The 26,619-nt window shown below is 38.2% G+C and overlaps 1 long non-coding RNA gene across 1 annotated transcript; it reads left to right on the top strand.

Annotated features, from left to right (window-relative positions):
- The first annotated feature begins 10,809 nt into the window (after positions 1-10,809).
- Positions 10,810-11,306, top strand: LOC147203532 (uncharacterized). Its single transcript, XR_015101080.1, has 2 exons — positions 10,810-10,951; positions 11,098-11,306. It is a non-coding gene; the product is annotated as an uncharacterized LOC147203532 (long non-coding RNA).
- Positions 11,307-26,619: the final 15,313 nt, after the last annotated feature.

Here is a 26,619-nt window from a genome sequence, read left to right as displayed (position 1 = left end):
GACTCAGCATATTGTAAAGATTACCAAAAATGCCAAAAAAAAAAAAAAAGAGCAACAGACAAAGAGCAAAGAGGCTTGGCTTCAATTACGCATTTTGTACAAGACAATGGGATGACAAATTAAGTTTGTTACAATGGCTTTCATATTACAATCCCCTCCTTTTTTGTTTTGTTTCACTAATGCTGTTGACGTGTAGTATCAAGTGTTGGTGCGCACGTGTTGTACACATGCCTAAGTGTGTGTGTGTGTGTGTGTGTGTGTGTGTGTGTGTGTGCGCTCCAATCCAAGGGTTTTGGGTTACCTGGGATCAAGTGACGATCGAGCCTATTGTTCAGGGTCACCGTGATGCCAACAGCTAATTGGATGAGGTGTAAGTCAAGCCAATAGGTCTCAAACTTTGATGTGTCTGGAGACGTCACCGCACAAACCTTTTATCCACACCTGTACCTGCTCACTCATGGACTCTCACAGTCCACAAATGCCGTGTAAATAGGAAGCAATCCACTTTGTTTTTATTCATGTTCATGCTGTTTATGTAGCTTCATTAATTTTTTAACTGCTTCTTCGGTTTCCTTATGTCAAGCTGCTTGCTGTTCCTTTGATTCTCTTTGTTTGTTTAGACTGTCTTTCTAAGTAGACAGGAACTGCAGAGGGTTATGAACTAAAAGATTTTAATTTTAATATAAGAGGCTGGTATGATATGCCAAATAATAACATGTAACATTACCATGTCTTTTAATTGTTAATATTAAAGAAACTCGGAGATATTGTCAGACTGAACAAGCTATAAATGTTCTCATTACACCCATTTTTCCATTGATACTCTTTTCCTGTTTGAAAAAGTTTATATAAACCCAGGATAAGATGTGCTTACTCCGAAATTTTAAAGGAGAATACAACCCCCCCCGAAAATGATTGACAATATTTTCGATGTAGGCCCACCTTTACCAATGGGCTTACCTGGGCTGCAGCCCAGGAGTCTTTGGTACTCAAGGGCCGATCAGAATGTTTAAAAAAACAAAACAAAAAAAAAAACATAATAATAACAATACATCCCAATTTGTTGATTTTCCTGTCAATCACCTTACACTCTTGAGGATGAGTTGACCAACCCACATGTGAGTCTGTACAGCGTCCTGGTCGTTATTATAGTGTCTTCAAAGTCTTATTAGTTCCTCGTCATTTTGCCACCGCAAACGTTGACAAAGAAGCCTGCTCGACAGGACCTTTAGCTTAATGCCAAAGGACCAATCAGAGGGTATTAAATTCCACGTTATTCTGACATTTGTTTATTGATCTGTCAAACACATCAATTGATCCACTCAAGTGACTGATCCCCCGCATGAATTTGTTTAACCAGCCAAGCTGACAGGATCGTCATGGCGGGAGTTTATCAGTCAACACTCCGTCCAAGTGAATGTGAGATACATGTGCAAGCTTCAAACGTCAGCGCAGAGTGCCGATGCATATGTGGAACTGGGAGCCGCGGGCTTGGAATTGAAGCGGATTTACATGGGACAGGAGAAGAGAGCCAACCTCTTTTTCGTTAATGGATGCTACAGCTTCTTGTTGCTTTCAAGCTTAGCTTGTAGCAGGCATGTGCACATTTCAGCATGACGTCTTTGATCCACTGTTGAAAAGGACACTTTGATTCCCTCCTCTTTCATCTATAACTTTCAGACAATAAAGTGTATGCGGGAAAGTCGTTAAGATTGCACAATTGTCTATGTCTAATGTGTTGTCTTGTATTTTTTTGTCAATTTATGTTAACTTTTCTTTTGATGGCGGCACGGGCACCTGCAGTGGCTCCTCTTGTTGTATGTTGTGAGAGGGAAGAAATTTCATCCATGCTGTATAAAGCTGTACTTGATACTTGACTTGAAGCTAGACAGGTTGGATGTCAAGGATGCTCCGGGAATGCTTTTTCAACTATCATCATGGCAGATGGAGAGGACTACACTGGTGGGTCCTTGCGATCAAGCAAGGAAGGTTACAAGGCCCAAGGGTCTATGAGTAGGTAAAGGCGGCCCTGGTTCTATGCAGCCCCACTCGTCTAAATACGATCAGATTGCCATTTTTAGACTCGTGGGGGGCCATGCAACATATTGTTGTAAAGAAACTATGGGGTTTTACTCCCCCTTTTCAGTCGATTACAGGGCCATGCCAGATGGACCGATTATGATATGAAAACAATATCAGCCCTAATGTTCACTTGTCTGTGCTTCAGTAGTATTTTTCAAATGGCAAACTCATGCTAAAGCTATCGTGTATTGGGAAGTACAGTGCCCATGTCACACATTGTTCAAATAATCAATTTAAATTGTGTGAAATAATTTCATTATCATAGCCCTTCAAATCCCAAGTAGGTATGACAGGGCACAAAACATAAAACAAAATTTGTCTCCACACAATAAAAAGGGAATACTGCAAGGGAACATTGAGATGTACCATGCAATAAAATGTTTTAATGGTTCAATAACGACTTAAAAACATTGGGGCTTCACCGAATTACTCATCCTGCTTTGTTTGAAACACCTCTTTGCCTTCACAATGTGTTTTAATCCTTAGTGGATAGTGCAATCACTTGAGTGGGTGAGAGAGAAACATTTTGGATTCCGAGTGCTGTTTATTAGCTTGAAGCATCTGTGCTCGGATCTTGTGATTAATTGGGGCGAGGTGCCCCATAGAAGAAGGTCAGCCCTCACTAAGCCTTCAACACTCTTTCCTTTTACATCAATTAGAACTCAGAGGGAGAGCTTTGCCTTGTGCTTGCGCACACTCACAGACACGCACGTACATGCGCATCTGAGACAAAATTGGTGAGCTACACAGTGATTGAAATATTTGATGTACATTTGCTACATCTCGGAAAAGTAACAATTATTTAATTGAATGCAAATGAGAAGTTTTGCCCCAACATCTCCTCTCATTTCACTTTTCTGCAACAGACCATCAATCAATTAATAACGAGCATGCCACCAGAAGTGAAAAGCAGAGTGACTTAATGACAATTTTGTGTGTGTATGGAGGTGAGGGGGGGACTAATAAAAATACCGCACGAGTTGGGAGGAAGGAGTGTAACCATTTAACTGTTTGTGTCACATTTTTAGACCATTGTACTTTTCTGTTGAGAATTTGTATGGATTTGCCTCCCTCCATTTTATAATAAACGATGTGACACAAGTCATCACCTTCCAGTTTTTGTCATCTTTTGGAACTTCCTTACCAATAAACTATACAATAATATTTATGATAAAGTGGCAAGGCTTAAATCACCAACAGCCATAGAGGGTCTTAATGTGTGGATGCTGCAGGGAGGTATACTCCAAATATGATTCCAGTGAATAATCTCAGGATTTTTTTTTTAATTCTTTAACGGCCTTTTATCATTTACATTGCTCTACGAGAATGCATGGGAAGAAAAAAAGAAAAGAAAACAGTCATTAGATGAATGGGGAGGGTTGGAAAATACATATATAATAATAATAATAATACTAATACATGTAAAAAGCTTTCAAAATGAGAACAAGATGCAGAAATTAAATATAGGCGGTATATCCCTATACTGACTATTTGTGATTTGTATATCTTGCATAACTGCATGAACCCAGAATGCAAAGTATCTCTAGTCGATAATTTCTATCCATACTTTACTGTAATGACTTGCGCTGAATGGAATCAGCAAGTCCGGAGAACGGAGTCCTGACAGGAGCTCTGAAGTGAGCTGTGTGCACAGGTGACAACATCCCCTGATCTAAATCACCCAACCGGGTAAAAAAGGTGATATAACATATACAGTATATATTTAGTTTCTTCCTGTCATTCTCAAGTCTTAGTTTCAGTTTACACCTTTAGTTCGCTGATAAGATTTTGTATCGACTGCTGATTTGTAAAATATTATGACCAAAGAAGCTAAACATAACTAAATGATGGCTTTCAGCCATCAAAGGTGTTTTATTTATGTGCTATTCATTTTTTTCAGTGCGTTTGGCAATCATGAATAGTGAAAAGGCAATAAACAGGCTCTTCGATGACTTCAGACAGAGGGCGGCCTTGAGTCAGCTCCCAGTCTCCCTTACTAACAACCACTACACCATCAGCGACAGTGGAAGTATGTTCATAGCATTATTCTTAATTTGTATTATTATTATTTTTGTCATTCTATGATCATTTGAATGTTTTTTTTGTTGTTAATAAAAAACATGATCTTCTATCTATGCCAGCTACAAGCAGAAAAATTAAATGCTCTTTTTTGGATGGGAAAAGGTTGAATAAACCTACATATCCACCGAGCGCCATTCCTCCGACAGAATGCTAATCATCAAGTCCTGACTCCCTGAAAATATATCAACTTTGTGTTCAAACAAGTCCATGTTTTATACTTGTGACAAAAAGATTATTATTTCACTATTCATACTTTTTAAGATGTTTTTGAGTGGTGGTTAATGGAGAGATTGATACCTTGGCTCATGAAAGTTTGGGAAAACTGATCTAATAATTAAAAAAGTTATTAAATAAGTCTTGTATGATGCACGTAGACCGACTTTGGACAAACATAGCATTTTCAAGCAAATTGTAAACTCTCCAAAGCAAATTCTCTGTCACGTAAAAAAGACGACTGCATCAGAGACCTTGCTTTGGAGAGATCCAGACAGCTCTGGCTGTCGTCTATGTTAAGAAAATACTGAAAGTCACTCGAAACAGGTTCTGTATCTGCTGCTCTGTTTCATTCTCTTGTAGTTCCTGGCAGCCTCGGCATGTCTTTATTCTTGAATTCAAAACCAAAGAAAAGCGTACACCGTCACATCAGGTCATCACTTTAAAATCGATAAAACCTATTCACTTTGAAAACAAGAAACCTGACTGCTTAGAAAGAGAACAAGAAGGAGAAGAAAATAATAATAAAAATAAAAAAGAGCGTCAAAGAGAATGTCAGGCCACATTTTTCTCCCAGCATCAGATAAGGACACAATACGTGGACGAACACATGTTTTCGCCTGTAGATTATGACAGAGCGCTGTTATTTCCTGTATGAATACACTTTCAATTTCCGGCCCGCCACTTTAGTTTTATTACACTGATAACACGATACCATCGGTCAGAGCTATTTGGAAAAAAAATGTTCTTACAATAGAAAATGAGAGAAATTACGTGTGAGGAAAAAAAAAAGGATATGACAGAGTTCATACCATTTTTCTTGACTGTGTTGTGACAATCCCAATTGCCATTTATGAGTCGGGGGGGGGGGGGCATCACTTCTACAACTATAAACTTGCAATTCTCTCATCAATTGTTTGGAACCTAAAAAATATATATGTCATAGAATCTATCCCTCTATATCTATCTATCTATATATATATATATATATATATATATATATATATATATATATATATATATATATATATAGGGGTGTCAATGATGTAAGATAGTTTATCTTTTATTTGATTTTTTTGGTTTAATAAGACAAAGGTGAATGTAATACTTATTGCTGGGCACATACGATCAGGTGTGATTTTATTGCCTCGCTTTGTATCCCCTCAAGCTCACTGTCAATGACCTCCTGTTTACACAGAGGTCCACAAACCGATTTCCGAGTGGCACTGCACATTTCCAGCCAGGTCCTGATCCCCACTTAGACCAATTGGAGTCAATTTGTTATTGCAAATATAAATTTGGTAACTTGTTATATTAGTGGACCAGACAGGAGAGGCCACTGGCAAAGGCCGATGCTATTTTCACTTCTGACCCCTCATTGAGGCAATCTTTTGTTGGTTTAGGCATTGAGCTGCCAATCATGGTTGCTTTTTCATTACATTTACTTGAAAAACTCCCCAGGTCCCAAAGGAGCAGCCACCGCAAGAATCCATGGGATGGGGAAAAATATTTTAGCTATACCTAAGGAGGAAATGCTGACCCAGTTCCCATTGCTTTATTTGAATATGCTGACATGCACAGCAGGGAGACTCTGTATGCACTTTAACGAGTACTCGGTAAACTAAAGTAGTGTAATAGTAGTGTATACTTTGTCATGTTTTATTTTGAAATGGGTGATGGAGTATGGAACTTCCAATGTGGAGTAAACAATTAAGACTGGGATCTATCGTTCAAACATACTGCAAAGTCATTCAAGTCATTCGTATGTATTGATAAAGTCATCCAAACATATTGGTGACGTCGTTTGAATGCATTGGTTTAAACGGAGGCTAAATAAAATATTTTTTACAAGAAGCCACAGGATATTGACTTGCGCATATGCATATTATGCACTACACCCACATGGACAGGATGAAGCTCACCAACAGTGACCATTCATGAACATTGTTTGTAGGAACTGCTTTTAATAATGAATGTTGTTTTCTGCACCATGAAATTCTTCCATCAAAAAAATGAAGGTAATAGCTTCCATGAAACAGCCTGTGGAATTATGGGGAAAAAATGCTCGTATTTTGGCATTTGGCCGACATTTTTACTTATATGTTTGAATGACTTTATGAATACATTTAAACAACTTTGCAGTACGTTTGAACAACAAAGCCCAATCAAAACTGCCACATTGGCAGTTTCACACTTCTCGTATGAAGAAATAAGTAGTAGTAGTCTGAAAATATTTTCGATTGTGTAATCAGAATTTTCTCAAGGTCATTTTTTTTTCCTGCTGCCCACCGCACAATCTCAACTATTACTTGTATCGGACACTTTTACAAGGTAATTTCAGACAAAAAAAAAAAGTGGATTCCAAATTAGTGAGGTAATTAGCTTGATTCTTTGGCTCAGGACAACACCCCCCCCCCCCCCCACACACACACACACTCACTCAGAATCTGCTTCCATTCCATTTAGATTGTAGTCTTATGGATGTTTACTTGCTTATGCATGTAATGGGCAGTGATCATCATTTTATACTCAATGATGGTCTGTTCGTAATGATGAAGAAACAGTAAAGGAAACAAGCGTATTCTTACAGGGCAGAGTTGATGTCAAGAGTGGCCCCCACTGATCTTTTCAAACCATTGCCTAACAACTAAAAACTGTATCAAGGCAAGGGCTAGTGTGTAGAAGTACGATATGGTATGTACAATACATATGTGTTGTGTGAAAAATGGGGGTGAAAAAAAAAAAAGAACTATTGAAAATGCTGAGGATCCGCGGTGAGATTCAATGCAAGAACAAACACCCCACCCCACTCCCCCTTTTAAAAACAATTGTAATCCATTTAAATTGAAATGATGCAATACCAAATCAAAACCAAAGTCAAGTGTGTAAATGTATGGAAATGTTTGCTTCGCGAAGCAGCGCTCTCTACATTGACTTCATCTTTGTCCTTAGGCCATATCATTACATTTTATTGCCATTCCTCTTCATTGAAAAAGCCAAGCACACTAATTCACCCCATCTCACTCACAAACCAACTGCCTTCAACTGATTAATGAATGGATTAGTGACGGGTACACTTTATTAAAGCGTAATAACAATTTTTTGGCACCCTTCACATGGCAAGGAATGTCATGAATCAAAGGATATTGGCTGTCTGTATCTGATGAATGCATCATTTACCAGCCGAGGAGTTATTTGGAGGGAGCTATTAATTTAAATCACATTTATCTTCTTTCTCTAAAACATGAAGAAAACAACCCCTGCAGTTGAAGGAAATCTGAGCTCAAAGAATAACATTTTACACACTTGCATCTAAAACAAACATTGGATTGGATTGGATAAACTTTATTGTCAAATGGACTGTATGTAAAACATACAGCACAGAATATCATTGCGATATTTTGCAGTCCAGGTCAATTCAATGTACAGTATAGCCAAATCACAGCAACACCTAAAATGATGGATAACATAGTTGTGCTGTAATTTTTTTAAATGTTAATTTCAATTACTGCTTAACTTGCATATGCCACAGGGTCTGCCACATCATTTTATGTGGCCCACTCTCCTTCATGTTTCTTGCAAAATGGATTTGTTATTTTCATCTTCCCATAAAGGCGATACCAAAATTCAGGTTTTTGTTGACTTGAACCATTTTCAGAAATGTGTTGGCTTGTGGGGTGCCTATTAGTCAGTCTGACGGAATGCCCTCCTCTGACAATTTGGTGTTATCTGAATTTGGATTGTTTGTCTTTTGTGGAACTTTGCTGTCGCCATAGCTGTCAACGTAGTTTGATTTTGCGTGCTCGCAACAGATGCTGCTGAAGATCAAACTCCTAAATTTGAATGCTACACTAACCAATTTACATAAAAGAAAATAAATCTTTTGATATACTGTACATATTTTTGGAATGAGTGCAACAACAAAAATGTCAGTGAGTCATACAACCAATTTTTGATTTGTGATGTGGTTTGGAATTTCATACAACACAGATGAACTTGTGATAAGCTGAAATGGGTCTTGTCTTGAGGCCAAGGCATCTCACTCTCGTTGACATCCCTCACTTGCAGCACTATGTCACAAAACGTTGGTGGTCCCTCATTTCCTTTTTCCTGTAAAGCGGTTTTGAAGGCTAAGCAAATATAAAATAGAGATCTCATGTAAACAAATAACAGCCTTAGCCAGACATAGAATCATTTATTCCGTGCAATAACATTGTTTCAAATCTGAATCATTTGCGGTCTCCTGTGCACAACTCTAAGCTGGAAAGCCTAAAAACGAGTTTTTATACATTTTCCTACCTGAAACAAGTTTGTTCGGAACCTTTACATTCTTATTAAAATGTGTATTAATGAATTAAATTACTGTACTTTGGATCTGGCTGACTGAAAGCTAAAAGAGTAGCTCCCGACTAATTAGTTCATCGTACAGTTATGTGGGAAGGAATTTGAGGAAAGTTGACATTTACACCTTTGATAATAAGGAAAGTGATGTGTAGCTGTTAAACTGTAATGAAGTTGACTTTTAGTGATAATGACTTATGGATGACCTTAAGGTTCAGGACCACAACACAAATTACACCAGCTCCCCATGAACCTGACTTTCACGCTATTTACCGTCAGCCTGATCTTGAATTTAATTAAATAGGCAGATAGGAGTATTTGGAATAAAGATGTGTGCACCTCGAGCCAGAGCTTAGACTTGGATATGTTTGCCTAACCTTGCTGTGGACTCTAAAGGTGCATCTGGTAATTGAAACATAACAGAATTAGGTTGCAAATGTTAAACACGCCAATGTGTGTACAGTCCACACGCATACAACATTCCGCATAGCACATGTTTTGATTTAATTAGTTTTTCATTTGGCCCCGAATTGCTTGTGTCAATAGAGGCAGACACGTTGGTGTAAAGGGGTTGTTTGTGTCCATGAGTCATAGCTGGAGGTTCATTCGGATTTATCTATCCCAGGTGTCAAAATACAATAGCTAGATATATTGGCAGTTATTACAAGTTGGTTATTTTTTGTTCAACCAGAGTTGATATCGTTGCAAATGTCTCTCCTGCACTTTGAAATGAAACACTTGTATGCACAGTACTCCTGGACTCATCAGTCATTTGGATCCTATTTGTTGGCAAGTGCATATGTGAGTTCGGAACTTGATGTATGGAAATAGTTTAGTTCAGTGGCAGCATCGGATGGATAGATTCGAAGCTTCCACATGACTGACTCAAAATTTTAACTGGTGACATATTTAGACTTTGAAAAAGTTAACTTTGTTAAAAAATAAAATGAAAATAATAATAATAACTCAAGTTTGTGTGGTGTTTGATATGTATCTATTTTCTCACTTGACTGTCGCTCTGAACTGATGATTAATGTAAAGGCAAAGTTTGAGCTCTTATGTCCCTTCTGGACACTTGTGTGATTATCAGCCTGCTTCAGGCAGTTCAAGCAGCAAGGGAAGCTACGCAGCCCCGTCCCCCACCCCCCGCCCCCGTTTCAGGTGAAGAGCCCCAGGGGCCAGGGTGTAGTGCCTGGAGGTAGCCCAGGTGTTCACAGTTATTGCTAACTGTCTGTCTCGGTTAGAGAGAGAGCAAAAGTGTGTTTGTAGTCGCAATGTACTGTCAGAGTTGTGTGACTGACGTTCCTGGCGTCTCTCTCGTCACTTCCAAGCTTTCCCAAGCAGTGCACAGGCAAATCTTTTGTTTTCAGATGTGATGTGACATTGTCCAACCTGCTAGAGAATTGTTTATTTTGGTGAGGCCACAGACAACCCTTTTGTTTTGTGCCTTTACGTATTAACTGAGCTTTATGTTGTAACTGAACACAATGCTACTATATCTACAAAGCTGACAGGGCGGTAGAATAAATTCTAGAGCGCAAAGCAGACACTAGATGGCTGCAGATAATTTGGGAAAAGAGCTAATGCACATTTACAGTCGTAGGCAGAGAAATGAAGGCAGAAAGGAGGTGTACCATAGAGACTGGCCTGGTGTAAATCCAGTCAAGGGAGACTGGCGTGATTAAAAGATAATCTATCGTGGTAAAACAAAGAGAATTTACTCGTCAAATATAATGTGCATATACAGTATACTGTACATTCATATTTTAACTGGTATTGTGAACACACACTGTATATCAATCCTGCTACTTCTTGCCTTTGATGTTGATGATTTTTTGATAAAAAGTAATTTAGGATTGGAAGTAACTCCTCTATAACACAAAAGAATGCAATCTCACTCTGCTTAAAAGTTGCAAAAAAGACAACTGACGTAGTTCCTTTTGCATCTTCAAAGACATTGCCGCAAACTGGGCATCATGTTCGTACATTTTTTTTTTCCCATCAAAGATGGATCGGTGCAGTGTCTGCTGTGATGCAGGCTTTGTATTGGTCTGTTGTTGTGAAGAAGAAGCAAAGCCAAAAGGCGGAGCTCTCAATTTACCGGTCGATCTACATTCCAACTCTCACCTATCGTCACGAGCTGTGGGTCATGACCAAAAGAACGAGATCCCGGATACAAGCGGCCGAAATGAGTTTCCTCCGCAGGGTGTCCGGGCTCTCCCTGAGAGATAAGGTGAGTAGCTCGGTCATCCGGGAGGGGCTCAGAGTCGAGGTGGTTCTTCTCGTCTAGAGGAGCCAGACGAGGTAGCTTGTGTGTCTGATTTGGATGCCGGCTGGATGCCTCCCTTATGACGTTTTCTTGGCATGTCCCACTGGCAGGAGGCCCCGGGGATGACCCAGGACACACTGGAGAGACTACGTCTCCCAGCTGACCTGGGAATGCCTCAGGATCCCCCTGGAAAAGCTGGAAGTGAAGTAGCTGGGCAGAGGGAAGTATGGGCTTCCCTGCTAAAGCCGTTGCTTCTGCGACCCGGATAAGTGGTAGAAAATGGATGGATGGTTGGACATTAAACAAAGTCCAACTTGGAGTTCTGTTCATATATCAATCTGTGAGCTTCATTTGCAATGTGGTTGGGAGCGCAATGTTAAATAAAGATGATAATTAAATCAAAAATTTCCTAAAGGAATACAGAATAAGAGAAATAAATGAATCATCTAAATGATTCTGTTTATAGAGGATTCTCGCAATAAACAACATGCAGTGCCATTTCCGAAGAAAGATGAAGCAATTTCACAATCAACAAAGCAGTTAGAATACATCTAGGTGGGGGTATTACAATTGCTATGCTTGCCAAAAGCCAATTACATTGGTGATGGAATATATACATATATATATATATATTTCTCAAACATGTAGATTAATGGTACCCACAGTGTGCACATGCACACACGTGCTCGCACTTCATTTTTGCACCATTCAAGACCAAATGGAGGGCTTTAGCGAAAGGGATAACATGAGTCATTGATTATCTCTAAAAGGCACGAGGAGGATCATAATCACGCAAGTGGGGGAAACCTTGAACGCGGCTTAAATATGTTCTCAGTGCCACTGAAATATTTATCACTTGAGAAATGCAATTGGAGCATTTGCTTGGAGTTTATAACATTTTCCTTCACTGCCACCGAGGGAATTAATGGGATAAGGAGGTATATAAAGGATGAGTCTGTCTTAGACAGCCTTGTTAAGAGCCGCTTTATTATGTACAGTGCTGGGAACTCTTGTCTATAGCGCAGATCTCAGCATGAGCATTAGCTGAGAGGAATGAGATTTATGCACTATAATACATTTCCATGACTTGGAGATTCCGTTTTATTTATACCTGGTGATTTCAGAAGACCTATCTCAATTATTGAGATAAAGAAGCTGTTCAAAATATAAATGTGGATGGTTTCTCTTCCCTGTAAAGTGTCTGTAAAAATAATGATACAAGGGTTGCAACACAATGAGCCAACACAAGCCTGAGTCTTTTATACCGTATTTTCAGGACTATAGGGTGCACTTAAAATCTTGATATTTTTCAAAATGGATGTGATGCTGATGTGATGCAGTTATGCTGTTTATATAGAAGAATGGCGGACATAACTGAGGACGGCATGCAGACGTTATAGGGCAAGAGTTAGCATGAAAGAGGATGCTAAAGGCACGGCCACCAGTAGTTGGATATAATGCCGGTACGTGCATTGGGCAAAACAACTTTGGACCCTGGAAAAAGCCACCTATGAAGAGACACGCCTACGAAACACAGTTCAAACTTCAAGCAATCAGATACGCGGAGGAACATAGCAATCGAGCAGCCTCGAGAGAATTCACCATAAACAAATCCATGGTTTGCAAGTGGAGGAAGCAAGAGAACAAGCTTCGCCAAATCAAGAAGAAAAAGAAACTCTCCTCATTATTAAAGAATACATTTTCTCTGAATGTAAAATCTAAAAATTAAATATAATCATAATTTTTCAGTTTGGTATAGCCTTGTTGCATGTATCTATCCAGTTCTAGCCAGTTGCCCATCCCTAATCTATATTACACGGTGCCTAAAGCGCTTTCCAATGTAGGAAATTCACTTCTTTGAAAACTTATCACTGAGCAAGTTCGACGTGACAGCCACTGGCATATAGGTGCTTCTAACTCTGAGGAAGTTTTTCTTTTTAGTTTGAAATGGCTTACTAACCAGGTTCCCATGCCGCATTGTGGAAATGGGGTAGTTATTCCGCCTTTTGATATTTGAAATAAGAAATCAGCTGCATCCAATATCTCCTCAGCTCAGGAGACAGTCACTCCTGTGCTTAAGTTGGCTAATACACTTAATTTGTTGCCATGTGTGACTGAGTCAGAGAGGGGCCGGCAGCAAACGAACAACAATATAGACATGATACACATTCGAGATGGGCTTCATTGACTGTACTGCTTAATAGTTGATAAATGCTCTTTCGCTGGTTGACTAGCCCTTTAACGAACATGCAGAGTACAGGACAGTACATCCCCACATTCACGTATTGAGGTCTTTGTTTTCATTATCTTCTTCAGTTTTCTTTTTTTTTGTTGTTGTTGTTGTACTTATGCGACTTTTCATTCATTTTTGCTGTGTATCAATTCATAAACCTCATTCTTGCAAATCATAAAACTTGAATGACTTTTGTGTGAAATGCCCCGAACAGCTTTATGAGGAAATTGTTAATTGTGAATTAACTTCACAATTGAAACTGTGAAGTTAATTGCTGATTTTGTATGAATGGCATCAAATATCAAGAGAAATCATTTTGATTATTTAGTACATAATTGTTTGTTTTATTGTTTTATTCTGAGAATGTCCTTGTGATGTCAGTAATTTGTTTTAATCAATAGGACACAAACCGTTTTGTGTTTGCTTTTTATTCAGGCAGAACTAATACAACAGGAGAAAATGTATTTATGTGGTGATGTTGAAGCAGGGCTCCTCTAGGGCTGGCCTGGGGCTTCAGCACCAGACAACTGGATGGGCAGTCCCAGGTTGTGTTGCTAGTAGCATATTCTAGTGGATAACATGCCACAGAGGACAGCCACTTACAAATATTGCTGACCTTTTCACTGTGCGTTGTGAGGACAGTTAATTGGTGATTGGTGAGATAATAAGGTCTGAAAATAAAGCCAAAAAAAATAACAGATAAGGTGCCTATTTTTGATTTTCCAAGTGACTCTTAGGCGCAGTACCGATAATAATATGGTCTAAATGTGACCTATAGAATCCTAATTCCAAATATTATATTAAAATTAACATGCAGTGGCTAAAATGAGATTCAGAGTTAATTTAACTCAGCGCATCACAACACCGTTTCCTTGTTTGTTTGTATAAAAAGAAAATATTGTTGAATCTTTCTCAAGACACCTCAAAATATGTTGATTTTGGTTTCTCGTTTGCATCTCATATAACAATGCATGTTGTGTTTTCAATATTCCAGGTAGACCATGTGTTTGGATTTCGATATTGGACAAAGGAAAAGATTTTTGGCATTGTTGGTTTCATCCTGAGGGGCATCTGTTCATGAAGGGAAGGAATTTCATGCAACTGTCCCATGGTGACCTCAAATGCTTCATATATGTTCCCTAAAAATGTTTTTCTTCAACACGCCACAAAAACAATAGTACAACTCTTCAAGCAGGTCAATCCAGTGAGTCATGGCTGTGGAAATAGGGCTAAAAGCAACATTTTTTTTTCTCTTTCACACTGCATTTGTGCATATCTATGCATGGTTGGTCAGCCACATAGATGCTCATCTACGTCTTTCATCAACTTGACAGCTTTTTTTTCCCTCTTCCTTAAGATAACATTTATTATAAGTGTAAGCAATACATATTGGCGCTGAGTATGTTTGTGGCACATCCCCGCACCTTGTAATCACAGCTGTCCACAGTTAAGTATCCTCCATGATCTATTGACTCAATTTTTATTCACTCGCTTTCCACCTCGCAAGGCACAAGAAGTCAGTTAAGAGCGGAATGCAGAGCAGGCATAATTCATAAACTACAAAGGAATTAAATGAAATATTTGAAGATCTGCAATGATAGATGATTGGTTCATTTAAAAGGTGTACAGCATGTTAGGTCGCAACATTAGGCACACCTACAGTATCCATTCATAATGCAAACCAAATATTTATAACACATATTGTAATCATACACTTCAATTCTAAAGGTCAAAGGTTATATTTAAGTACAAATTATAATATACACTCATTGTTTATGGTTAAACCATCTCGATCAGCTAATTGTTCCTCTGTTTTTTGGGGATATGCAAATGAGTTCATGAAAGAGTTGAAAAACAATGTAGAAAAAAAACTGTATTCAAACCAAAAATGAATGTTTTATTAATTATGTTTAAGATAATATATGATAACTGTAATTTTATTTCTTTTCACAAAATAAATACAAGGTAATGATATCTCATGAGAGGAAACGGGCTTTTTAATTGATCATGAAATGAGCTTTTCTACTCTAACTGCTGCTGTACCATGGGATTCGACATTGTGTTGATTTCGCTGCTCATATTGTAATCTCTCTATGGGATAAGGCCTTGTTGCCCCCAGCGTTATGCTAATATTGTGTGTGTTTGTGTGTGTGTGTGTGTGTTTGGAAGGGGGTGGTTATTACCTTTGAGTTGAGAGCTAATATGCTGAGGGTCAAATGAGAGTCACTTACAGATGTGCACACGTTTCCTATAATTTCCTTGCTTTTTTCAGTTTATTTTCAGAATTAATGGTAAAAAAAAACACTCAGGATCATGTGTTCCAGTTTGATATTAACTTATGTTTATATTTAAGATATGTTTCTTGAGGATTAAACTAAGGATAAAACTATGAGCCCCAGCAGATATAGGATGCACAGCGCTCCTTTCTTTTTTTTAAAAATTATTTTAAAAAAAATCTTTCCCCTCAAAATGCTAACAAGATAATCATTTAATGTCAGTTAGCTTCTTGAAACAATGCCCAATTGTCATGTGGGTTTTGCTAACATTTCATTGGATTGAGAAGGGAGACTTGCCAGGTTTACCAAGCCAGCACGGCATATGGCTTGTGCCGCCACGGGGCTCTCAAGTGCCCCTTGTTGCATCTCGGCCTAGTGACTTTCGATTACCTCGCTGTGGCAGCTTCTTTCCCAAGCTGCCACTACTTCTGGCAGCTTATAATAAAGATGCCTCTTTCACGGCGTGAACTGCTCTCTTATGGCCAACAAAACACACACACACACACACCCACGCACACGTGTGCACGTCCGCACAACCACACACCCAGACGCACGCAGACACACACACACACTCTCTCCCCTCTCACACGCACTTACGCACACATATAATGGGGTATTAATACGCTCAAACTCCTCATGCAAAATACACACAGACCTCACGAGGCATTAAAAGCAGACTAAAGCTGAGCTCTGGGTGGTTTCTGACTCGATGAAATGTGAGGATTAATGGATATTTATATTTCATTATGTTTTTATAACGGCCGCGGAATAATGTATCACTCTATGGGAGATACTGAAACATATGTCAGCTCCTATCCACTTAGGGATGGAATTCAATTGGACTATAAATGCGCTAATCAAATTCCATTAAAGTCTAATACATCTTCCAAAATGTCACAAGTGCCGGTGCATATCAGTCAAGCACATAAATGCATCACATGATTTGCAATCGAGCAACAATTTGAATAGCAGACGATGGTCATTGAATAGTTACACAGCATTTTTTTCTAACTGGAAGAGAAGAATTGTTTTTAATTAATATAACAATAAATAATAAAAAATAATGGCATACTTACTCTATTGTTTGAGTGCTTGAGTAAAGTAGTACTGGTAGATCTGTTTCACCAATATCACTATCAAGTAGCACGTTTCAGGACTATTATTTACAAGAAAAAACTGCACAGAAACCTCCTGTTTTTGTCATCAAGTCACACACTTCTTTCAGCACCTGTGTGTGTGTGTGTGTGTGTGTGTTTCTACAACACGTCTTCTTCAAACTGTCACACTACACTTGGCTCCTCTAGTCTTGCCAGTAATCAATACAGGCCTGAAACGCCTCCCATATTGCCTGTTTTGTTCATGACTAAATAATAAATTAGAGACCCCTTCAAATGCAGTCGTGTCGGTCTTTGTCGCCTCTAATGACATATGTACACATGCACACACACATGCATGTATACACACACACACGCTTACATCATTTATATGCATAAACTGCATGCATCTGATTTACAACTACAGTTTCAACATTTAATATGTAGCTTGGTTGATGTAGTCACGGTGTAGTCACACACACACACACACACATATCACCTATAGACCTATTCTGCACAGCAAACCAACATCAAGGTTAACATTTGTGTCTTATTTGCTGATCACTGATCAATAATTCAGTGCCTCTCTCATCTTAAAGGGGCTCGGGCTACCTAAAACATATGGCAGCTGTGTGTGGGAGTGTGTATTTGCTTTGTTGCTTTGTGCAAGCACCTCCTTGTCCGAAATCTTTTCATCTGCTGCTCTTGTCACATAAGCCGGGATGCTTCGACGGGCCAAACCATTTCAAGTCAGTTTAAGATGAGAAGTTGACTGCCCTAACACCGTCATTGTATGTTGAAAGTTGAAAAGCCTAATGCCAGTTTTAAAAGTCAGTCTGGTCATTTGTTGTGTCAGTTGTCACTGTACAGGGCGCGTTTCATTTCCTCAAAGATGGGCTTTGCCTCAATCTCTGTTGTCATTATCTTATATTTATATATATATATAAAGAGTGTGTAAGTGTAGGGATTTTTGTCTGAATATTATTTTCTCCTCTATAATTTATCTATCTATCTAATATCTATCTATCTAATATATATATATATATATATATACACACACACACACACACGCATACATTCAGGTATTTATAATGGTTGACATTCATAAAAGACATCACTCTCTTGGCATTTGAACATTCAGATTTCCTCTGGCCAATATATGCTCATAATAAAATATAAATGTATCATAACATGGTTAAATGGATGATGACACGATTCTTTGCCATCAGTTTTTGGTGGAATAATTTGCTTATCTTTTCAGGATTTATTTTCCTAAAAAAAAAAATAAAATACATCCCATTCTTTCATTTACAGCCCAAAAGGTTTGTCAAAGCAAACTCAATGATGCCGTTTTTTTTACAGAGACTTTCAGAATTTTTTGTTAACTTTATTTGACGCAGGTTTGGTCACAACTGTGTGAGTTGGGCATGCAACTGTGTGTAAACATCTCTTTGCGGTTGAAGGATGACTTGCCAAGATCATGCAGTGCGCGTGATAAATAGACAGAGACGGTCATGGTGTTTTGTGGGATGTCCAGCTGTGACCCTGCAGCTCCCCCTTGGCATGACAGCACTTGCTCTTTGTCCTAATAAACAATGCACAATGCGGCGAAGACCTTTGCGATAGTGCACTTCGAAGTATCATCAGGAAATATTTAAACATCAAATCCAGAGGTCAGACATTATATAGAAGGTTATGAAATGTTTGCAACTAATAGGGAAAACAAAAAAGGAGGGGGGGTTGCAATATATGTAGACAAAGCACTTAAATGCAGTAAAATCGAGAGATTGACAAACACAATAGAAAACCTAATGGAATGTCTAACCATTGAAATACATAATAAAAAGGCATCAAATATCATCATAAGTTGCATCTATAGGACACCAGGATCATGTATTGACACATTCAATAAAAAACTAACAGATATGCTCAGTTACAACAACGATAAGAAAACACGAATAATATGTGGTGACTTTAACATTGACTTATTAAACCCAAATGGACACAAAAAAACAACCGACTTCATAAATACTATGTACAGCAACAGCTTTTTCCCAGTAATCCTGAAACCTAGCAGAATAACAGTTGACACGGCCACATTAATAGATAACATATTTATAAATAAGATTGACCATAAAATGGAAAGTGGACTTCTCATTAATGACATAAGTGACCACCTACCTGTTTTTGCAGTTTTTCATAATTATTTTGATAGAAAAGCTAAGTCAACAACTCACATAACAGCAATAAGACTAAGAACCCAACGCTCCACCGACGCCTTTAAGCAAGACCTAGAAAAACAAAACTGGACCGAGGTCTATTCAAACGAAGACCCAAATACAGCGTTTGAAGTATTTCAGTCTACCATAATCTCCTTATATGATAAACATTTTCCATTAACTAAAGTCTCCAAAAAGTATAAAGACCCAAGTAAGCCATGGATAACGAAAGGCATAGAAAACGCATGTAAAAAGAAAAACAATTTATATAAATTGTTTTTAAAATTGAGAACTGAAGAAGCAGAAAAAAAATATAAGACCTATAAAAATAAACTAGTAAATATTATAAGAACCAGTAAAAGAGATCATTATCATGCACTATTAGAGCAGAATAAAAGTAACACACAAGAAATATGGAAGATACTTAACCAAGTAATCAGAAATAGTCCTAAAAAAATGGATTATCCAGAGTATTTTATCAAAGGCAAAAATACTATTTTGGAAAATACTGCAGAAATAGCAACTGAATTTAATGAGTATTTTGTCAACATCGGCAGTAACCTAGCAAAACAAATTCCTGATCCAACAAACTTGTTTGAAATAGATAGATATGTAGAAAAAAACTCCTCCACGATGTTCCTTACTGCTGTAAAACAAGAAGAAGTATCAAATATTATAAAAACTTTTAAAAATAAAAAGTCAACTGATTGCTTTAATATTGACATGACAATAATAAAGCAGATTATAGAATATGTAGTGCGACCTTTCACGCACATATGCAACCTGTCATTCAAAGCTGGTATCTTTCCATCAAAAATGAAAATTGCTAAAGTTATTCCAATCTATAAAAGTGGAGAAAGACATCGGTTTACAAATTATAGACCAATATCACTACTACCACAATTTTCAAAAATATTAGAAAAACTATTTTCTCGCAGACTTGATAGCTTTATACAAAAGCATGCGCTGTTAAGTGAGAATCAATATGGCTTCAGGGAAAAACGGACCACCTCAATGGCAGTTATGGAGTTTGTGGAAGCAAGAGCCACTAATATAGACAACGAAGAATTTACTGTTGGGGTTTTCCTAGATCTAAAAAAAGCTTTTGACACAATAGATCACAGTATATTATTGAAAAAACTAGAAAGATATGGCATTAGAGGTGTAGCTTATAAATGGATAAAAAGTTATTTAGAAAACAGATATCAGTACGTGCAACTCAACAATAAAAAAACGAATCAACTAAAAATCACTCACGGAGTTCCTCAGGGGTCAGTGCTTGGTCCAAAACTATTCATCTTATATATAAATGATATCTGCAAGGTCTCAAAACAATTTAAATGTGTCCTATTTGCTGATGATACAACTTTCTACTGTTCTGGAATAAATCTGAAACAGCTCCTGACAACCGTAGAAAACGAATTAAACAAATTAAAAAACTGGTTTGACAGAAATAAATTGTCACTTAACCTGAAAAAATCAAAGTTAATTGTTTTTGGCACAAGACCAATCAAACACCAAGCTAAAATTATGGTAAACTCAATTGAGATAGAAAGAGCGTATGAAACCAAGTTTCTCGGATTAGTAATAGACTCAAAACTATGTTGGAAGCCACATATCGATAACGTAAAAAGAAAAATAGCCAAAACCGTAGGGATCCTCTACAAAACCAAGGAAGTGCTAAATAAGAGATCTTTGTACACATTGTACACTTCATTATTATTACCATATATGACCTACTGTGTGGAAATATGGGGAAATGCCTGCAAAACAAACACACTCCCTATTCTCAACCTACAAAAAAAAGCAATTCGAATTATTAATAGATCAAAATATACGGAACCCACAAATCCACTATTTATCAAATTAAATACGATGAAATTTTATGACCTGGTTGACTTTAAAATCGCCCAATTAATGTACAAAGCACACAATAACCTGCTCTGCCAAAACATTCAGAAGTTTTTCGAAATTCGAGAAAGCAGCTATGATTTAAGAGGTACCAACTTATTCAAAAAACTCAAAACAAGAACAAACATCAAGCAAAGAAGTGTATCTATCAAAGGTGTTAATCTGTGGAATAATCTCGAAACGGACCTGAAAATGAGTAAATCGCTTGCTGAGTTCAAAAACAAATTCAAAAAAAATAGTACAAACAACCTACATCAATCAGAGTTAAAATGATAAATTCAAAACATTAAATATAATGATAAATCAGAACTAAGTTGATAAATAGAGAAAGGTATATAAATATCCATTATGAATTTAAGAGAAAATTGACACAAGAGTGTCAGGGTGTGGAAGTATATAATCCCGATACAAACCAAAAGTTGTAAAAATATCACGGTTAAGGGTAAAGTATGAGCCTTAATGGAGACTTCTTTCTTCTTACTTTTTTCTTTTCTGATTGATATAAAAATGATTTATTAGATACAATCACATAACGGGGTAGGACTAGATAAGTTTTTTACTTCTTCCTACTCCCTTGAACATAATAACTGTGTTGAATGAAGATTGATTTCTTTCTTTTTACTTTTTTTATCTACCATATTTTCTGTCAAATTATTACTGTATATATGTTTTATGTTCAATAAACAAACAAACAAACAAACAAATATCATGCTCTTAATTAATTGGTAACAAGTGGTTGATTGTGACGGATGCGCGTTAAGAAACAGTACGTATAAGTTAATCACCATCTTTGAGTGTTCTCCTTAGCGAATTTCCTAAATCACCCACAGGAGATTTTAAACAGATAAAGTACTGGAGGGTGATATAAGTGAACGTAATTATAAATTTCAATCGTACCCCTTTTTTATTTCACCACACTCTCTAGTCTCACCATTTTTTTCTCATGTAGAGCCTTTAAATGACTTCATCGAGAGTGAAGTTAATTACGCTTGTACCTACACGGCTGCACTTCCTGTATGCTTGCCTTCGTCCCTGTTTCCACCCTCTGATTTAAACGTAGAGGGCAGGCGGAAGCCAAAAAGAAAACGGATCAAGATGAAGAAGTAGATACCAGTAATAAATAAGACACACACCGTAGCACGCTATGAGTAAATTAAAGTAAACCGCAGAGAATAAGAAGCAGTGACACAGCGAGAGACAGAGATGAGGAAGGGGACAGGGGGTAGGCTTTTCTATCAGGAGTGTCGCCCCTGTTGGCGTAGGACTGTAATTAGATCTGGCAGCCGCCCCATAATGATAAATGCTGGGATGATGAATGGAAATGCAAATGTGTGTGAAGTAGCTCCAGCCATCAAAGGGGGAATATCATTAACACTTTCCTCTTGTCAAATCCATCATAGTCAAGTGTGACTTCCTGCATTCTTTGCATCCTGCTCAGCTCCACACGGACACTTTAGGAGTTAAAGAGGAGGCACTAGCGAAGGACTTCAAACTGTATGCAATTGAAACTAGGTGACATTTTCAAAGCTGTTACATTACAAATCAATTTACAGAGTAAAGTGAAATTGGAAACGGTCTGGTTAAATGTGAAAATAATGCTTGGCTGCCCTGGAAGTGACATCCTTTAAAAAGTGTTTGAAAAAAGTAAACACTTTACGGCAATACTGTACTTCTTTTTCAAAAGCTCTACAACAAAACCTGATGTGGAGAAAGACACAAACTGCATACTACAAATACTCCAAAACATGATTACAAACAGTTGGCATATCAACACAACAATTCAGGGAAACTACACTGTCGTAAGGAATTGACGCTCTTTGCACACTCATACAATTATTTTCTTTCCAGTACTCACATAAATTACATTTATGGTCTAAAATTATCATCTAGTACAGTCTCCAGGTCTGATTTTGAGAGTACTGTATTATGCAACGTTGCTGCAACATTTGAACAGTACTGCCATCTATCCAAGTTAAAGTGTTTTTGCTTTTTTTTTTTTTTACTGACAAGAAGAAACAAATCCAAGTTTTTGAAACAAGCTTCTGTACTCCTCATATGCCACGTCTTAAACACCTGCCATCATGCTAAACTTTTATTTTATTCAAACGTTTGGTGTTTATCGCCAAGTATTATGTTTTATTTGCTTTTGTATCATTTCTACTTTTTATGTTTTCTCACACAAAAAATAGTGTGCGTGTGTATTTTACATTTCAAAATTAATCCATCCATCTATTATCGAATCCGTTTATCCTCACGAGGGGCGCGGGACGTGCTGGAGCCGACCCAAGCTGTCTTCGGGCAGCAGGCGGGGGTACGCACATTCTGATAAACTCACGACACAAACATTTAGTTGCCACAAGGAGGTGCTGGGGGATGTAAAAAGTGAATTAAGCAGTGTTTTTTTTTCCTGTTCTTTTTTTTAACAGGGGTTGAATGAGCCAAGGCAGCTTTGTCTGACACCTTCATGTAAATTATTGAGTAGGCAAGGGGTGCTGACAAGACGATGGCATGACATTAGTGCTTGCTGTTGTGACTCCTGTCCACTGTAGCTTAACGTTGTCCTAGAATGGCAGGTGTCAGTTAATGTACATGCCGAAAAAGGTATGTTAAACTTGATCCTCAGTCAAATATATTTGATGTAAGAATGACAAAGATATCGACAGATATTGTTAAATGTCAAATCTTCCCTAAAGGTACACATTTTTTCGGGCTGATTATTGGACTCCAAGTTAAAAGGTACCTGCCATTTTTACTGGGCAAAATGTGACAGGAAAGTCCCCAAGTTTGAAAAGTATAGCACAGTCGATATACAAGGGATGGAATGGCCAGATTGTTCTCTTCATCTGCATACAGGGCCATATTCTCCATTTACACTTCAGCCATTTATTTTTTACGCATCTGGAAGTTGTACTAATTGTGTTCTTGCATTTTCCGTTCAATAAACGCAATAGAATCATTGAGCCAGAATACCGAACTTATGACTGAACGCATGTTTGAAGACAGACCATCATTAAAAATCGAGTAAGCCAGCCGTTCAAGCGTTGCCCTCCAACTGCATGCTTGTGTGTTGCGCCACACGCCAGGCTATCACTTCACCAAATATGATGAGCTGCATTGGTCAGATAAAATCGAATTATTCCAAATCCAACCCACTATCGTGACCATTGCAACGACTGGTTATTGTGTGCGGCCCTTTCAGAAACATCCATAAGTATGGAAGCAGTTCACTGAATCAAAATGCGCAAAGATGTTTCAGCGCCAAAGCAGCTAGAATTACTGTATATAGCTTCTGGAGTGTGAGAGAGAAAAAATGCTTACGTTTTTGGGAGAATGCATGCTCTGCCAGATTTTACAGGGAATTCCCTCATTTTAGGGCCCTCCTACGCTTATTGCACGAATGTGCTTAAGTGCTTAAAGACGATGGGAGGATCTGCGCAGCCAAAGACGTCCAGCTGCGTGTCTTTTCTGACTCCAGCACACAAGAAAATATGTTCCTTCAGCCCGTATCTGACTGAGCGGCAAAGGTTTGCAAGTGTGTATACATGAAGCTTATGTTGTTGTTGTGTTTTTTTGGTTTCTTTTCAAGGTTCATTCAATGTTGCAAACATTTGCAAATGCATTTACCGGACATTCTCAAACAGTTTTAATGGTTGCAAACAGTTTTTTTTTCGTCTCCATCACATTCTAAACATGTTTTTTGCGACAACAAAAACAGTTTGAGACCATTAAAATTGTTGGCCAACATTCTTTGCAACCGTTTGTGACCTTGAATGAACCTTGATGGAAAAAAAACAACACTTGCTCGATGCTCACACACTTGCAAACTTTCGCCGCTCAGTGAGGTATGCCTTTAGTGTGTGTGTATGTGTGTGTGTGTGTGTGTGTAGACCCTCCTGAATAAAATCTGTTGCTGAAATGTAACATATTGGGCGGGTCATACAATATTATGGGTAGTATCTGTTCTCAGGAAAGCAAGTTATCTAATTCATTGCAAGAAATGTTTGAACTATGCATGCATGTTGTTAGTTCGAGAAGTTCGTAAGAATGGGGCATGACTGACGGCTCACCTCCTCCTTTTCTTGACCCAGACACTGATCCCATATGCACAAGTATAGTGGGGACGGTCTGTTGTTCCTAATCAAATCCCTCATTAACAATTTAGTAGATCAAACGTTCAGCAGACCGTTGAATCTAGAAAGCAATCAATTGAACCATACAATACATATACAAAAGTGACACCAATTGGAGCAGGTCGCTCTGGTACTATAGCCGCGAGTGTTAGTTGGTACTCCTTGACAAAGATGGCAATACAATTTAAGCTGAATTAGAGTCCAGTGGTGGGGGTGGTTGTCTGTTGGCCTGCATATAAATAATTTGGTGGGCGACTCTTCTTACCATCGACTGTTGGTGACTAAGAGGTCATCTGTGCAACAAGCAGGAAAGTGGATCAGCATTACCTGTATAACATTAGGAACAGGGAACTAAAAACATACTGGATATCGAATAATGTACATTGTTACCAAAAAAACAAAACAAAACAACAACAACAGCAAAACTGTCACAGATGGACATTGAGAGGCCAGAGGAGTAACCTAAAAAAAGTATTGAGAGAAAATGAGATTCTTTTTTTTTTGGACACTTCAGTTAAACTAATAATTAATCATTTTAATAACGTATATATTTGAATTAAATGAAGTGAGAATACACATTGTGTTGGTAACATGTTCAAGAATGTATGTTGAAGTATTTCTTCTGAAACAAATTGGAGACAAATTTGCTTTTTTTACATCCCTCCACTTTTAGTTGCTTTTCTAATTTCCATTCCATACACGTTTCATTACACCAACGGAGAGAAACTGTTTACCAGAGGAGAAATTCTTCTATTAGCTGTCAAGGATGGCACCTGTCAACGTGCTAGCAGAAGCTAGCAGTAGACATATGAAGCCATTCCCCATGTGCTGCCTCTGTTAGAGGCTAAGGGCTTGTCTTTTGACACAGTTCTGCTTGTGTCTCTCTGTCAGGTATAATATGAACAGAACTGACAGGGTCTACAGCGCAGCTTTTTCGTTTAGCTGTCCGGGTTTCACATGCGTAGTGTACTGTACGTATGTGGAGTGTGCATGTGGCGTGTGTATGTGTGTGATCTTGGCGGAAGGTGAAATATTTTTGACACAGCAGATAGTAAAGAGGTACGCGCTCACTCCCAATCACCCTTGTCATGTTCGTGCTCCACAACAGAATATCTTGAAAAGAGTTTCTGATGGATTTGCACTTACATCTTTGATGGAGCAATGCCCAATGAGGTTTGAGGCACTGTGTCCTAAGGACATAGCCTGAAGCTAAACACCCTCTTTGTGTAGTTGGTCACGGCTGTGTTACAATGTTTTTTTGTTGTTTGTCTGACATGTTTGGCCCCAGAAGAATGCTCTGTAATGGAATGAGCTCAGACCAGAAAGGCCCAAGAGTCAATGTGAACAAAGAGGAGGAGAAGTTAAAGCGACATGAAAGATCATTTGTCAATTTCAATTTCAGTGCATGTAACTATTATTATGACCAGTGTTCTGTGTTTGTTGCGCATGACTTATTTAGATATGTTGCAACATCCAAATGTTGACTGGGCTCAGTACACTTCTAGAACACGCAAGATACTGCACAAAGAAACAAATAATGTGTCATTATTTCCCAACAGGGCGGTCCGGTGGCGAGTGGTTAGCACGTCAACCCCACAGTGCAGAGGTCATGGGTTCGATGCCGGCTCCGGCCTCCCTGTGTCGAGTTTGCATGTTCCCCCAGGGCCTGCGTGGGTTTTCTCCGGCTTCTCTGGTTTCCTCCCACATTCCAAAAACATGCATGGCAGGCTGATTAAACACTCACTAGGTGTGAGTGTGAGCGCGGATGT

The sequence above is a fragment of the Hippocampus guttulatus genome, chromosome 6 (genome assembly GCF_054856545.1).
Source record: "Hippocampus guttulatus isolate MCC_2025c chromosome 6, RoL_Hgut_1.0, whole genome shotgun sequence".
Taxonomy (NCBI): domain Eukaryota; kingdom Metazoa; phylum Chordata; class Actinopteri; order Syngnathiformes; family Syngnathidae; genus Hippocampus; species Hippocampus guttulatus.
Note: the sequence above shows the minus strand (reverse complement) of the source record. Positions and strands in the feature narration are given on the sequence as shown.